Source organism: Selaginella moellendorffii, unplaced genomic scaffold, assembly GCF_000143415.4.
Source record: "Selaginella moellendorffii unplaced genomic scaffold, v1.0 SELMOscaffold_19, whole genome shotgun sequence".
NCBI lineage: Eukaryota > Viridiplantae > Streptophyta > Lycopodiopsida > Selaginellales > Selaginellaceae > Selaginella > Selaginella moellendorffii.
Window position 1 is genome coordinate 43878 of NW_003314280.1, and position 16585 is coordinate 60462.

The window sequence follows — 16585 nt, forward strand, 5'->3', positions numbered from 1 at the left end:
CCCAGTCTTGGAGAGACGGGATTATGATGCAAGTGGTATTGGACCACTAGTGCGGTAAAGGTGAATGGGCATGGCCTTAGCGTAATGGGCCAATATGTCAGTGTTACTTTTGGGTGTCGGTCTTGGGATTGGACACGTGGAGCACTTGGACTAAGTGCAAGGGATGAGTGGCATGGATGCCATCCTCGGGGCTAGCAAGTCCCAAGTCCTGAATTGGACTTAAGGAGGTTGTGAATGAGACTCCTCCAAGTGGTCAAAGGTGTGGTTAAGTGACTAAAGTAGAATGGAAAATTTAGTCGCTTACATTAGGTTGATTGGCCATACCTAACCTACCCTCTATCCTTACCATATATTTGAAACCCCCTACAGGCCCCCTTCTGAGGAACACATGCTTTGGGCTTTCACCCTTAGTCACCTTTATTACCAAGAGTTAATCTCTGGGATTAATTTGAAACCTACTAAATATGGAATGGCATTAGATTGCAAATTTGGACATGAGAGCAACACTATTATATTCAAGACAATTCTAAATTCCATAGATATGCTAAATTAGCAAATTTAGACACTTTTCATAAATAACAATTAAGACTGAATAGAACTAACACAAGGCGCATGATAGCAATAGTGTTTGGCAAATATAGTAAGCTATCATTTTGTGAATATTGAGGGACCAAACTCAATATTGCGGGGTTCCCAACACTAGCAAGTGCAAGTTAATAAATGAGTTTGTCTAACCAGATCAAGTATGCTTGACTAATAGCACTTAGGAATTTTGTCCTTATGCTCATCTAATCAAGTGCATATGAGAAGACCAATTTCATAACTAGCTTGAGTGGAGATTGGAAAAGGGTCTAATAATACTGACCTCTTGCTATTGTGACAGTAAAAAAAGAATATTTAAAAGGATTAGCCGATCAGTAACTTTAGATACATTTACGATACTTTCCCCCCCTTAGGGAAGATTGATGTTCTCGTCAATACATACTCTAGTCTAGAACAGTACCATGGAAATAACCCTAGAAAAAATTTATTGTGTTCACATTTTGTGAAAAATGCACCAACTTAAATGAGTTAGGAGGCCACCTCTCTGTGTAATGCAAATGTGCTACACTCAAACACCTTATAGTTGTTACTGAAAGGGAAATGACCAATAGAGTTAGACACTCTTGCTGCTTTGGGTATCACTTAACTTACAAAAGATGATAGCCCCTGTTTAATGTGGCATAGAAAGAGAAGCTAGAAGCCCTAACTTGTTAGGCACCAGCTTTGACCACATGGTCAACATTAGTCAAAGGGAGGCTCAAGGGTATATTAAGGCATGTTAGGGTAAAGAACCTAAGAGTGACGGTGCAGAGGAGCTTTTGAGATAGCTTGGGGGTGGTTGAGTGGTGAGGCACCTCAAGAGGAGGTGTAGTCTAGTCTAGGAAGACTAGATTGTTGATTTTTCAGGCCGGGTCATAACATTGGTATTAAAGGAGTTTGTTGCAATGGCCGACTAAGCTGAATGTTGGAATCCTATTGTCGATAGTGGTGCCGACAATGGTGCCGACAGAGCTGTAAAGATTTGGACCATTCAAGATGTGGTTCATGAGTTGTGAGCCCTTAATTAAAATCAGCAAGAGATGTAAGATGAGATGCATGGCATGATGGATACCATATGTGGGCGTGTTAAGGCACTCGAGGTTGGATGTGGTAGCGCTCCAAGTAAGCCTTCTTTGGTAGATCAACTCAAGATTCCAACCATTTGCAGTGATAGTGGTGACTACTTCAGATGCAAAGGGGTCCAAGAAGTAGAAGTTCTTTATGAGGAATTATAGACAAAGTTGTCATCATTGCGGCGAGCTTGGACACTACAAAGTTGATTGTCCACAGCTGAAGAACAAGCAGCAAAGAAAAAAGAATGGCCAATTTTTATTGATGAGAAGTTAGATATTAAAAAGTTGCAAACTTTGCAACGTGAGGATAACAAGAATAACCATTTGTAAGGAACCAACTCGCCGAGGTGTCGTAGGCTAAAGGAACCCCGAAAGCATGACCAAAATGACAAAGAGTTCATCGGATGGGACCAAGTCGAGATCGAGTCCAAGACCGACTCTAGGCCTGAGTTCGAGATAGAGTCCGGAATCGAGTCCGAGACCGACTCGGGGACCGAGTTCGAGTCCGAGTTCGAGACCGAGTTCGAGACGGAGTCCGAGATCCGAAATCGGGTCCGAGACCGAGTCCGAGGTCGAGTCCGAGGTCGGGTCCGAGATCGGGTCCGAGATCGAGTCCGAGATCGAGTCCGAACCCGAATCCGAAGTCGGATCCGAAATCGGGTCCGAGATCGAGCTAGAGACTAAGTCCAAATACTAATACGGGTCAAGGGGTGAAAGCCCAAAGCGTGCGTCTCCCAGGGGGGGGGGGGGGGGGCTGCAGGGGGTTCCAAAAGTATAGTAGGGACAGTGAGGTCTAGGAACCAGTTTTGAAGGGACTCTCCAGTTGGGCTTCCAAATCGACTTGAGGTTGGGACTGGGACCGAGGGGCCTTGGGTGGGAGTGAGCATGGACTTGGCTGGTGCCGGAGGGGCCATCCAAGGAAGTGCTCAAGAGCAGCTCCCACTCCCGAAAGGGGAACCGATTGCGGTGCTCCCGGCTCATGTGGGGTGGTGCCCCACTTGAGTACCATGCGGCTCATTGGTCCTCGCCCTTCCTAGGGGCTTGGGCCTTCCTTCGGGATGGGAGTGGGGGGCGAGAGGTACCCATACCGGGCCGCTAGGCCACGGTGTTTCGCCCCGGCGTCCCGAAGCAAGTGTTGCACTCAAGACTTGGGATTTAGAGGGTCCCATGATCAAGTCTTGTGGTACCAAGGGATGTTAGGAACCTGGAAGCTTGGTGTGCTTGGCTGCTTGTGCTTGCGGGGAGTGTAGCCGAACCTTAAGTCCAGTCTAACCCGGGGAGGGGGATTGAGAGTGATTTGGGAATCTGTGGAAGGATGGCTAACACTCCGTTGCTCGTGCAGTGAGTAGCTGAAACCAAGTAGGAGCTGGTACCATAGGCGAAAACCTTGGCAAGGGAACTTAGCAAAAGCCAAGGCAGTGTCGGACGGATAGACGAGGTAAGCTGGCAAATTGGAACGGAAAAATTTGTGGCTTACAATTTGGTATCGGAGCCTTCTCCTCAGTTCTAGCGAAGGATAGAGGCGGATTGCTGGGAGATGGCAAGGGCAGGGCGTAAGCGAACCCAGGCGGAGACAGAACCTCCGCCAGAGCTGGAGCCTCCGGTCGAACAAGAGGCTATGGATGAGGAATCCTTGCATGAGGAGGACTCTAGTGAGGAAACTTCCAAACAGGAGTCCGGTGGCGAGGTTCGGTCGTCCAAGGCTCAATTGGACGTTCTAGAAGGTCAATTGGCGCAGACCAATGCCCTGCTGGAGACTCTCGTACGCAAGCTAAAGCGTGACGAGAAGCGGAAGAAAAGGCAAAAGACTGCGGATGCTGGCAGCGCAGAAGGTGCGGACCCTTCGGCAGGGACTGAGGCAAAACCAGACAAGGTCGAACAGACTGAAGTGGAATCAGTCCCTCAGGCAGTTCCCAAGTACAAACCAAAGCCCCCACCGGTCTTCAAGGGAGTGAATGACTATAAGGTGGTGAAGGATTGGTTTTACGATATGGAGGACTACTTCCGAGCGTTGCGGTTACCAAGCTTGGAGAAGGTCCCATGTGCAAAACCATACTTGGCAGACAATGCCAAGTCTTGGTGGAGAACAACGGAGGCCAACGAAGGACCGGTGGTCACTTGGGACATGATGAAGGCGAGGATGCGCGCAACATATGTTCCTCCGAATGCCACTCTGCATCTGAGGGATGAACTGAGTAGGCTGAAGCAGATTGGAACCATCCAGGAATATGTGAATGGGTTCATGGCAAAGAGGATACTTGTCACGGACATGGGGGATATGGATGCGTTCCATGCCTTCATATCAGGTTTGCAAACCTGGGCTCGTGGTGAGGTGATGCGCTGGAACCCGACCAACTACAAGGAAGCGTTGGATGCGGCCATCAAGGTGCATTTCAACGATAACCTACGAAAGGGGAACACGACGGGGTCGGGATCCACGTTCAGCAAAGGGGCCAAACCAAGGGGAACATATAGTAGGGGGAAATTCAAGAAGAGTTTCTCTAAGAATGAGTCCTCTGGGTTCCGGAAAGGCAAATCCGGTGGCCAGCGAGCAAGTACGTGGGGGAGTCAAGCGAAAAGAGACAAACCCACGGATAAGAAGGTCAAGTCATATAGCAGCGTGGGAAGCAACGTATGCTACAACTGCGGTGAAGCGGGACACTTCTTGAGGGAATGTCCCTACCCGAAGAAGGCCAGAGCCAATATGGCCATCAAGTCGGGTGAAGTCCAAACTGAGGTATGTGATCCAGTCCTTAACTCAAAGTTGCTCATTACACGAGCAACTTTGGTAGAGAGTCGTTCGCGACATCTACTAGCCCTCCGAGGGAAGCTCGGAGGTAGCTTTGTTAAGATCCTTATTGACACGGGTGCTTCGGATAATTTTGTGGCTACAGACATAGTCCGGCAAGCCGGACTAACGGTGCAGCGGCTAGGCGAACCAAGGACTATAGAGTTTGTTCAAGGTAGCCAAAGCACCGATGAGGTACTTCGACAAGCGAGAGTTGAAGTAGGGACATGGAAAGTAGACATGGATTTCACCGTGTTGGACATGGCGGGATTTGACGTGATCTTCGGAATGGATTGGTTCAATCGGTTCGTGGTAGCCCTGCATGGACAAGGTAGGAACCTTGTGGTACTGGCGAATGCCCAAGGAAGAAGATCTAGGGTGGAGGCCCAGGATCTAAAGGTAGGGCAAAGCAAGGCCAAAGAATCTTGCTTAAACCTGGTGTCCACGAGAGGACAACTCACTAAAGGAACTAAGGCAGCATTTTTGTGCTTACTCTCGGTGAAGAGTGACAAAAAGACAGGAACGGAAGAAGTACCTTTAGTGATTTAGCGGGTGTTGGACCAATTCCAGGATACCATGCCGGAGGAGCTACCGGCGGGGTTACCCCCCGCACGACCGATAGAACATAAGATTGAGCTGGTCGAGGGTGCTGAGGCGGTGGTTCGTCCCCCATATCGTTTGAACGAAAAAGAACTCAAGGAGCTCAAGTGCCAACTAGAGGAGTTGGTGGGCAAAGGGTATGTGAGGTTGAGCAAGTTGCCATATGGGGCGCCGGTGTTATTTGTGAAAAAGAAAGATGGATCTATGCGCATGTGCATAGATTACCGGTTGCTCAACAAGTATACCAAGAAGAACAAGTACCCGTTGCCAAGGATTGAGGACCTGTTCGATAGGTTGGGAAAGGCAAAATACTTCTCGAGGATTGACCTAAGGTCAGGATACTACCAGATCAGGGTAGCCGAGGAAGATGTCGAGAAGACAACCTGTCGAACGAGGTATGGGAGCTTTGAGTTTTTGGTGATGCCCTTTGGGCTGTGCAATGCGCTGGCAACGTTTTCGGCGTTGATGAACCACATCTTTGTACCCTATCTGGATCACTTCGTGGTCGTCTATATTGACATCCTGATCTATAGCGAGACGCTAGAGGAGCATGCCGAACACTTGGCAAAGGTGTTTGAGAAACTAAGGGAACATAAACTGTATGCTAAAGAGAGCAAATGTGACTTTGCTCAGCAAGAGATAAAGTTTCTCGGGCATGTGGTGGGCCAGGACGGGCTCAAGGTGGACCCGGAGAAGGTCCAAGCGATCCAGAGAGATGGGGAAGATGCACCCAATGTTCCACGTGAACTTACTCAAGCCATACTTTGAGGATCCACTTCGCAAGGACCAAGTGAGACCTTTACCTGAGGTTATCCAAGGGGAAGAGGAATACGAAGTCGAGGCCATCCTCAATGCGCGCAAGAGCAAGCGACAAGGACGCGAGGTGAGAGAGTTCCATGTGAAGTGGAAAGGATTTCCACACTGCGAAGCAACATGGGAACCGGAGGAGAACCTAGCGAACGCGCGAGATCTAGTGGAGGAATTTCTGCAAGGCAGAACTCTATGTACTTATGCAAAATTCAATTAAAAATATCAATTTGCAAAGTTGAGCAAGTGGCATATGTTGGGACCCGAAGGCGCGCCAAAGGTAAGCTAATTAGCATGGGTTGGATATGTCGACCAGGCGTAGGGCACTACATCCGACTCCCCGCGGGGATGTCGAATCCGTAGACGTATTCTACGGAGGTTGGGTTCGAGTCCCAACCCCCTAGTAAAGCAAGGCTGGGTTCAAGTCCCGACCCCATACTAGGGCGTGGTGAGGTGAGGAGTATAGGGACACCTATATTCCGTTGTCATGGGCTCTTGGCCGGGGAGGCTAACTTAGGCACACCGCTAAGTGGGGGGATGCCCCCGGAGACATGGTCAACAAGTCGTAGAATAAAATGAGACGTTCGATGTGGGCATCGAACTTCTTCTATGGGTGGTGGAGTTGTAAGGAACCAACTCGCCGAGGTGTCGTAGGCTAAAGGAACCCCGAAAGCATGACCAAAATGACAAAGAGTTCATCGGATGGGACCAAGTCGAGATCGAGTCCAAGACCGACTCTAGGACTAAGTTCGAGATAGAGTCCAGAATCGAGTCCGAGACCGACTCGGGGACCGAGTTCGAGTCCGAGTTCGAGACCGAGTTCGAGACGGAGTCCGAGATCCGAAATCGGGTCCGAGACCGAGTCCGAGGTCGAGTCCGAGGTCGGGTCCGAGATCGGGTCTGAGATCGAGTCCGAGATCGAGTTCAAACCCGAATCCGAAGTCGGATCCGAAATCGGGTCCGAGAAACCGATTGCGGTGCTCCCGGCTCATGTGGAGTGGTGCCCCACTTGAGTACCATGCGGCTCATTGGTCCTCACCCTTCCTAGGGGCTTGGGCCTTCCTTCGGGATGGGAGTGGGGGGCGAGAGGTACCCATACCGGGCCGCTAGGCCACGGTGTTTTGCCCCAGCGTCCCGAAGCAAGTGTTGCACTCAAGACTTGGGATTTAGAGGGTCCCATGATCAAGTCTTGTGGTACCAAGGGATGTTAGGAACCTAGAAGCTTGGTGTGCTTGGCTGCTTGTGCTTGCGGGGAGTGTAGCCGAACCTTAAGTCCAATCTAACCCGGGGAGGGGGATTAAGAGTGATTTGGGAATCCGTGGAAGGATGGCTAACACTCCGTTGCTCGTGCAGTGAGTAGCTGAAACCAAGTAGGAGCTGGTACCATAGGCAAAAACCTTGGCAAGGGAACTTAGCAAAAGCCAAGGCAGTGTCGGACGGATAGACGAGGTAAGCTGGTAAATTGGAAAGGAAAAATTTGTGGCTTACACCATTCCAGTCAGAGGAAGAGGCTTTCGATCATTTCTCATCAACTCCACTGTGTGTGGAACAAGATGGAGCTCGAAGATACTCATAAATCAGCTTTAATGCTGGAGGGTGTGTTTTGTGGCAGTCTAGTGCAGATTTTACTGGATAGTGGGAGCAATGACAACTTTGTTTCGGCAAAGTTTGTTGTGGAGCATGGCCTAGTCACACGAGGAGTTCTTCCATACATGGCGGAAGGTGCAACTACCTCTACTCAGCATTTCAAAGAGTTCTCTGATGTTTTTCCCTCTAAACTTCCTTATGGATTGCCTCCATTACAAGGTGTGGAGCATGGGATTATGTTAGGATCCTATCCCTTACACCCTAAGCCAACTGGCTAAAGGGGTGATCACTTGATTGTAGGGCCCTTTCCTTATCCTATTATCCTGACCTGGTGCCTAACAATCCTCCCGCTTGTCAGGGAATGATCGTCCGTGATCATACGTAGGCCACGATCCGGTCACCATGGTCCTTCTCTTAGGGTCTACCAAACCTTGTTCTCCCTCTAGATCCACCATGTTGAATATTCCTTAAGAATATTCGTACCCCACTCGTCAGCCATGAGAATCAAACTGGGCTCCGATTCCAATGTTAGGATCCTATCCCTTACACCCTAAACCAACTGGCTAAAGGGGTGATCACTTAATTGCAGGGCCCTTTCTTTATCCTATTATCCTGACCTGGTGCCTAACAGATTACATTGGAGCCGGGGTTGCGGCCAATTTACCAGCGTCCATTTCTATTGAGTTATGTCGAGGAGCAAAAAGTTCAGCAATAAGTCAAAGAGTTACTTGAGTTTGGATTTATTCAACCAAATAAGTCTCTGTTTGGTGCTCTGGTTTTGCTTGTGAAGAAGAAGGATGGTTCAATGAGGATGTGTATTGACTACCGTGCCATGAACAAGAAGACCATGAAGGACAAGATGCCGATGCTGCATGTGGATGATATCTTAAACAAGCTTGGTGAAACACAAGTGTTTACTAAGATTGATCTAAGGAATGGATATCATCAGATTGCCATAGATGATGCATTTATCTCCAAGACGACATTCAAAATAAATTTCAGGCATTTTGAGTTTACGGTTATGCCATTTGGTTTGACAAATGCACCAGCCACATTTACTCAGTTGATGACGGAGGTTTTTAGCATTATCTTCATGAGTTTGTGGAGATTCTCTTGGATGATATTCTTGTTTTCAGCAAAAATATGGAGGGGTATAAGGTGCATTTGCACAAGGTTCTTTTATTATTCCGTGACAACAAACATTATGTGAAGAAGAGCAAATGTGAGTTTGCAATATCAGAGGTGGAATATCTAGGCCATATTATGACATCCAAGGGTGACAAGATGGATCCAAGGAAGGTGGATATAGTGGAGAACTGGCCTAACCAACTTCAGTGGCTGAGTTATGTAGTTTCCTTGGTAAGGCTAGTTACTATTGACATTTTCAACATAAGTTTGTGGAAGTGGCTATTCCTTTGACATGATTGTTGCACAAGAATGTGCCATTCAAGTGGAAGAAGCCCTATGAGGATAGTTTTGTGGCATTGAAATGGTTGTTGAGCAAGGCTTGATTGCTTTGCATTGCTGATTCATCAAAACCTTATGAGGTCACATGTGATGCGAGTGGTTATGCACTGGGAGGAGTTCTCATGCAAGAGGGACAGCCTATTGCATATGAAAGTCAAAGTTTGAATCCTATGGAGCAATGCTATTCCATATATGAACAAAAGTTACTCTCCATTGTTCATGCTTTGCAAATGTGGCAGCACTATCTTTATAGTGTAGTGTTCATAGTGTTGACGGATCACAAACCCCTTGTATATCTTTTCACACAGAAGAAGTTGAACACTAGGCAAGCTCATTGGATGGTTAAAATTATAAAGTTTGGGAGTTTCCTATTGAGCATCATCCGGGAAAATCTAATGTGGTGGCAAATGCTTTATCTCGTGTTTGTCATGTGATGGCATTACAAACACAATTTTGTCATCATTTGAGTAATGGTGGTTAGCGAGTTTGGGCAGTTAGTTGAGCGTGCTGAGGCTCAAGATGCTGAGGTGGTCTCATTGCAAGCATAGATGGAAGCACCTTTCTCATTAGTGGATGGGATTCTTTACTACAATGGCCATATGTAGTTGCTATGGGTGGATGCGTTAATTACTTAGGTTTTATTCCACTATCATGATTGTCTAGAGGCCAGTCATTTTGGGGGGAAGAAGACATATGAGTTGATTAAGCACAATTTCTATTGGAGGAATATAAAGGCTAATATCCTTGAGTACTGTAAGTCATGTGAGCTCTGTCAGTAGGTAAAGGTGCCACAGGAGAAGCCGGGGGGACTTTTGCAACCTTTACCTATTCCTCAGAGCCGTTGGTGTAATATCTCTGTAGACTTCATCACTTAATTGTCACGAACACAAAGGCAAAAGTAGCAAGTATAGGTCATAGTGGATCGTTTGACGAAGTATGTGCAATTGTTGGCTATTCAAAATATGTGCAATTGTTGGCTCTTCAAAAGAGTGTCATTGCCTTAGACTTGGTTGCGGTCTACTTGGAGAAAGTTTTTTTCTGATTTTGGTTTGTCAGAAGACATTGTTAGCAATCAAGATTCAAAGTTTACTAGTGGATTTAGGAAAAGCTTTACAAAGGCTATGCAAGTGACTCTAAAACTCTTGAGTGGAGATCATCTTTAGACGGATGGGCAAACTGAGCGTATAAATTAGGTAGTGGAGGATAAGCTATGCTGTAGCATTGATCAAAGGTAGGGACAATGGGATTTATATCTTCCATTGGAGCAATTTGCCTACAACAATAGCCAACACAGTGGAACCAAGCTAAGTCCTTACTTTGCATTTTTGGAAGGCATCCTCGAACAATGGTGGAGTTGGAATTGCATTTAAGTAAGGATGTTTAAAAAAATCTTGATTTAGAGGCGACTGATCTGGCCACAGAACTTGATGAGATTCTAGTGGTGTGCAAACAGAATTTGCAAGCAGCTCAAGATAGAGGGGGGAAGTTTGCTAATGAGCATCGCCAATTCTGGGAATATAAAGTAGGTGATTTCATCTTTGTGTGAGTGATCTTTCAATCAAGTGAGCAGTGGAACACTTGAGTGCCTTTGTGGAATGGGAAGAGTGATAAACTTTCTTATTGGTATGCTAGTCCATATGAAGTGCTGGAGTGCATCGGTAAGGCGGCTTATTGGGTGCAGTTGGGGTGAAAATTCATCTGGTATTTTATGTTAGCTAGTTGAAAGGTGTACTATTTCAGAGTGACGAGCCCAATGCCTCTTTGATGTATATGGCTGTGGAAGATGGATCAGAAGCTTGAGCAGGGTTCCCCAGAAAGGGTGATCACTAGTACAACTCGTTCTTAGGACAAGGACTTTGTTAGGGGGAAGAATTGTTAGGTGCCAGCTTTGACCATGTGGTCAATATCGGTCAAAGGGAGGTGCAAGGGTATATTAAGGCATGTTAGGATAAGGAACTTAACCTACCCTACAGCTCATAGTGGAGCGGTGGCTAAATGGAGCTTTTGATGTAGCTCGAGGGTGGTTCGGTGGTAAGGAACCTTAAGAGGTGGCATAGCATAGTCTAGGGTGACTAGATCTTTGTCTTTTTTGTGTCGGATCATAACACAACCCTTCTAAAAAAAGAAACGAAACCCATTGGTAAGGTTTAAATAAACTAATATAAACAAGTAGTTAAAGTTATTTACATACTCACGCCCTTTTTAGACAAAAATAAAGAACATCGAAAGAGAGGTGGGTGATGTGACTAGTTGATAATAGCTACCCCATGACTAGATAGTTCATCATGCATATGAAGCACTGAAACCAATCTACCTATACTGGCCCAAACTCCAAGATCAAGAGATGGACAATATCAAAGTTATAAACAATGATATTTTAGAGATTTAATTATTAGTGAATAAATATCATTTTAGAACATAAAAGTATTCTAAGTAAGTTAGCATATGATAAACTAGTATTATAGTATAGAAATCACCAAGATTATCAGAATTGTGTAACACACCTAAATTTGGAGCCAAACTCCAAATCCGTTGCACTACAAAACAAGGGTCTAGTACAATCCTACGAGCACCAGCTCCCCATATCCAGCACTTGTATGCAAAATGGTGACAGACAATGTCTGGCACGATTTTGGCATACTAGTGGCCTAACACGAGGAGGACGGTACTCCCTCAATTAGAGCAGCATGGAGCTTGGGTTTAGACCCAAGCTGGACACAAAACAAAGAGTGACACAACCCAGTGGTAGCCAAAGTAATATCTTAAATGGTCAGACATGCATTCCAACAATTATCCCTTTTGTCACAAGACAAACACCATTGTGTTCAGGCCAATCTCTATATTCTCATCACCTGTTATGAAATGTCCTAAGAACACTTTCAAATGCACTCTCCTTCTCTAGTGCAAAAACTGTATGGCCAATCTCTTTAGCCGCTAGCACCATCGAACAAAAACCTGCTGTAGCATCAAGCACAATCCCCTTAGGAGAACAAAAAAACTCTTGGAGGATTTGCATGGCATTTGGTGAACAGTGTTGATAGCCAGGGAACTCTATATGATGGTCCTTGTCAATGACATTTGGGATGATATCTATTAAGCTATCATATCCTGGCAATGCCAAACTTGCACACTCATCAGCTCATGTAATACTGTGATAGCAAGAGTAGTGGCAGAGAGCATGGTATTTCCATGCTAAAACCTACAATGAAAAGAGGCAATCAATTTAAGATATGAAAAAATAAGGAAATGCAAACCTTTTGGATTTGGCCACTTGCTCCTTTTGTTTCGATCGGGATGTTTCAGAGTAGGCAACCTTATGCAAACTCAACCAATCTAGAGTCATCATTCTCTGGCATTGTTGCAAGAAGACCTCCCCAAAATAAAGAATGGGGAAGAATGACTAGCATAATGCCCTCATATTGCAACACCTTGGATGCCACATCCACCGCTTGAGAAATATGGTCTGGTCAAAGGATGTTCCAAGATGGAGTGTTGCCTTGTAAAGGTGGTAACCCATCAGGCGAGTCGAAGAATGCAAGGTCGATGTCAAAAGTATTGTTCATTCCCAATCCTCGCATCCATCGATGGAACATAGAAGACTCTCGGCTCACGTTGTTGGAAAGTTGAAAGTAGTCTCCAATAACTATTTCCGTATTGCCAACACTTCCCATAGGAGAAAGAGGCCGAACCTGAATAGTTTTCAAAATCGGGAAATATTAATGTTAATACATGTTTTTTTTCATACCTATTATTGTGAAGCCAATGAAGATAACTCTTGGAGGTCATCCTCTATAACAGTGGGGAGGGATGGAAAGAATGCATTTGTATGTTGGCATATAGAGTGCTAGTTGGTTTCTCTGACATTTACAACCAAATTACAAAAAGAAAGGTCATTGGAAATTAAGTTCTTACTCTCTTGGACATCCTTACTATAGAGCTGCCTTCATACATTTTGAGCAGTTGGGGCTGGACGAGTAGCAGTAGTAGGATCTAGGGAATGAGCAACTGCTGTAGGATGAGATGGGGCAGGAGAGTTTTCAATTGGGTTCTCCACTTGTTCATCTTCGGTTTGCACAATATGAATCTCGTCCCTGTCTTAAGGCATCTCCACTCCCTCCAAAAGTGCCTCTACAATAAAGTAGAAACATAAGTTACTGCTAGGAAGTTTTACTCATCAAACCTGGATAACACTTGAGGTAGAGATCAAGCTCAAAAAGGTGACGATGGCATTTGCCTCCACAACTCCAAGTATCATGGACAAAGTTCTCACTCCCGTGCAGTGGGACAATGGAACTTTGGCTCAAACATGCCAATTTCTTCCCACCAGTTAAGAGCTTGAGAAAAACACTTGCTGTGTACACTTGGGCAATGATTTAAATACCTACAAAAGAGCCATGATTAAATAAGCAAGTCAATTTCTTGAATATACCTATATGCCATGTGGCAAGAAAAAAATGGTTGGCCAGGCTGGTTCTTGAAATCTATGGAGCTTGAGTTGCTATCAAGAAGCCATCCATCCCCGAGCTCTTGAAGGGAAGCTTGCACACATTCTGGAAGTGCTATACCGGTGCAGGAACTAGTAAGGAACTCTGTATCACAAGCTTGAAGTAGCTCCTCAACAACTGCAATACTTTGAGTGATATAGAGCTTCTCCTTCATCATATTCTCAAGTTTGCTCTTCAACCTCTTATCATTGTTATGATGCCAAGTGTTGAGGAACTCTAAGAAAGTGGTTTGTTCATTGAAGAAGAGCTTGTTTTTTGCGATGTTATAAATCAATTCTTAAGGTGCTTTACCATTTCCTGCAAAGACAAGGATTTTAAAGTGGAATAAAAGGGACTAACTTACTGCCATGAGAGCATATCTCTACAATGCAATTCAGCCAATCTTTATTGCATTGGATGTTTGCAATCGCAAGTAACTTCTTCACCTTTGATTCCTTCGAGTTCAAAATGTGCTGCTCAATTTTTCATAGTTCAAGGTTCTTTTTCACCTCATCTATCACTTGTGTAATCTTCAAATGTGAGTTTTGCTCCACCTTGACAATTGGCTAAAAGGAAAGCTTGTGAGTAGAAAACACAAGTTCATACAAGAAAAGAATACCTTTGCCTAGACCACAACCAAAAAATCCATAGGCACCTAATACCAAGTAAGCAACTCTTGGCCTTTACGTGCTACAAGCTTTGCTTGAATTGCTTCCATAACCTCACGACTATATAGATATGGATTTCCTTGAGAGAAAGCATGGCAACATATCAAAGATGCTCGATATCATGGACCAAGGTATGTGCTTGGAAAGCAAATTGATTAAGCCTGTAACATAATTGGTGAGAACAAAGGTTAGTAAAAGATTCTTACATGTTGATTTTGTGACATGCCAAGTTGAGCCTCACAGCTTGGTTTTGATCCTGTGGCTCCACAAGTGTCATTGGAACACAAATATATCACTCGTCATCATCCTAGAACTTCTCTTGGATACACCTCCAAAACGCTAGCCACTGTTAGTTTCCATCAATAATGAAGAACATCCAGCCTACAATGGCTTGTGTCTCTTTGTGGCATGCCATCAAAGTATCAAACTCTTGAGATTTCCTCTGCCATATTTGATCCCAAGTCTGCTCAATCTTGGGGGTAACCATGTCTGTGTGATTTGTTCTGAGGAATGATGGCAACACAATAAATGGTTCAGTAGTGTGCCCGAATCCAACCTCTATGAAAGAGGTATAAATAGCCATGTTGAGGTTATAGGCTGAGCGCACCCAATGACTCTGCTTAAGACAGCAAATTGGAATCTAAAGATGTTGGGATTCTTTCCAAGCCATTTCACCTAACACCTTGCTAATAGTTTATTCTTGAGCCTAGACAATAGTCTCGCATACTCTCTTATTCAAGATCGTGTCAGCCTCTACCATAGTTACCACCTCATTTCTATGACCTTCAGGAGTAGCAGCATGTCTACCATTAACACCACCAAGATCTGCCCCACCACCTATAGCACCAGGTGCCTCATTTGTACCACCAAGTTCTGCCCCACTACCATCAGCAGCTTCTCCTGTGCTATAGATAGGTTCTACATTTCCATGCTCTCTAGAACAATTTCGCTCTTGCATGTTAACACCTGGATCAAGATCAACCATTACTTGGATCTGGACACCACTACTCCCACCATGGTCTTCCTGCAAAATAGTGCTTTGAACTTGTGAGGTATCCTTAGTGAATCTAGCACAACAATCTAATCATTTTCCTGGAGAATGGGTCCATTGAGGTTGACCAGCATGCTTCTTCTGTTGTGGCATGATTTATATGTCTGTTTAAATGACAAATAAACTTGAGTAAACATTAAAAAAAAGTTTTGAAGAAAAATAGGAGCAATTTCTTTGGCATTGGGAAGATTAATTTGTTGTTGAACCAATCTACCAGCACCAAGGGAACAAAAGAAAAAAAGAAAAGAAATAGCTCCCTTGGTGCTGGGAAGATTGGTTCGGTGGTAAACAAATCTTCCAGTGCAAAGAAAAGTAAAAAAGAAAGAAAAGGAATAGTGCTGAGAAGATCGGTTCGGTGGCAAACTAATCTTCTAGCACTGAGAGAACAAAATAAAAAGAAGAAAAGAAGCAATTCCCTTGGCACTAGAAGATTGGCTCGTTTCTAAACTGATCTTCTCAGTGCCAAGGGAACAAAAAAAGAAAAAAGAAGCAGTTCCCTTGGCATTAGAAGTTCGGTTCATCACCAAACCGATCTTCTCAGTGTCAAGGGAACAAAAAAAAAAAAAAAAAAAAAGCAATTCCCTTGGCACTGGAAGATCGGTTTGTCGCTAAACTGATTTTCTTAGTGCCAAGGGAACAAAAAAAAGAAAAAAAACAAGTAGTTCCCTTGGCATTGGGAAGATTAGTTTATCGCCAAATTGATCTTACAGCACCAAGGCAATGACTAGAAAAAAAAAACCTAAAATCTGATGTGTTGGGAAGATTGGTTTGCTGCCAAACCAATCATTCCAGCACGAAGTAGCCATGAGGCGCAAGTTACTCGTGAGCTAGGAATAAAAGATGGGGAGATGGAAAAGCAGCAAAGAGAGGTATACCTTGATTGAGGAGTGTCTTTCTAGTGTCTTGAAGAGCATGTAATGTCTTGATTGAGAAGCATCTTGAGGCACATTGCGAGATTCAAATGTTTTTCTCTTGCCCTTGCTTGCTCAAACCCTTGCAGTAAAACCCTAAAAATTAACAGTCACAATCAATGGTCATGATCTCATTCTCTTAAATAGCAATTGCTTTCTAGATTCTAGTGATATGTCAAATTTTTTAACAATACGTGGATATATTTATTGGATAAATCCACTATGAACATAGATTTCATGTGTTCTTTCCAAGGAGACAATCATTCAATGCTTTAGATATTAATTGTATAATTGATTGTGAAAAGAATAATGCTATTGAAATGAATAGGGTTATGAGTGAGTGATGCATATTAATCACAAGAGTTGTAACATTAATTGCTTGTTTTCCCTCTCATCTCCATGCTCTTTTCCCTTCAAAAGAGTTTCAGTCTTTTATGATAAGTGAGAGTTTTGGTTCGTGCGCGGCTTTTTTCGAAAGAACTTATCACAAAACTCTCACTTATCACAAAAGAATACAACTCTTTTGAAGGGAAAAGAGCATGGAGATGAGAGGGAGAACAAGCAATT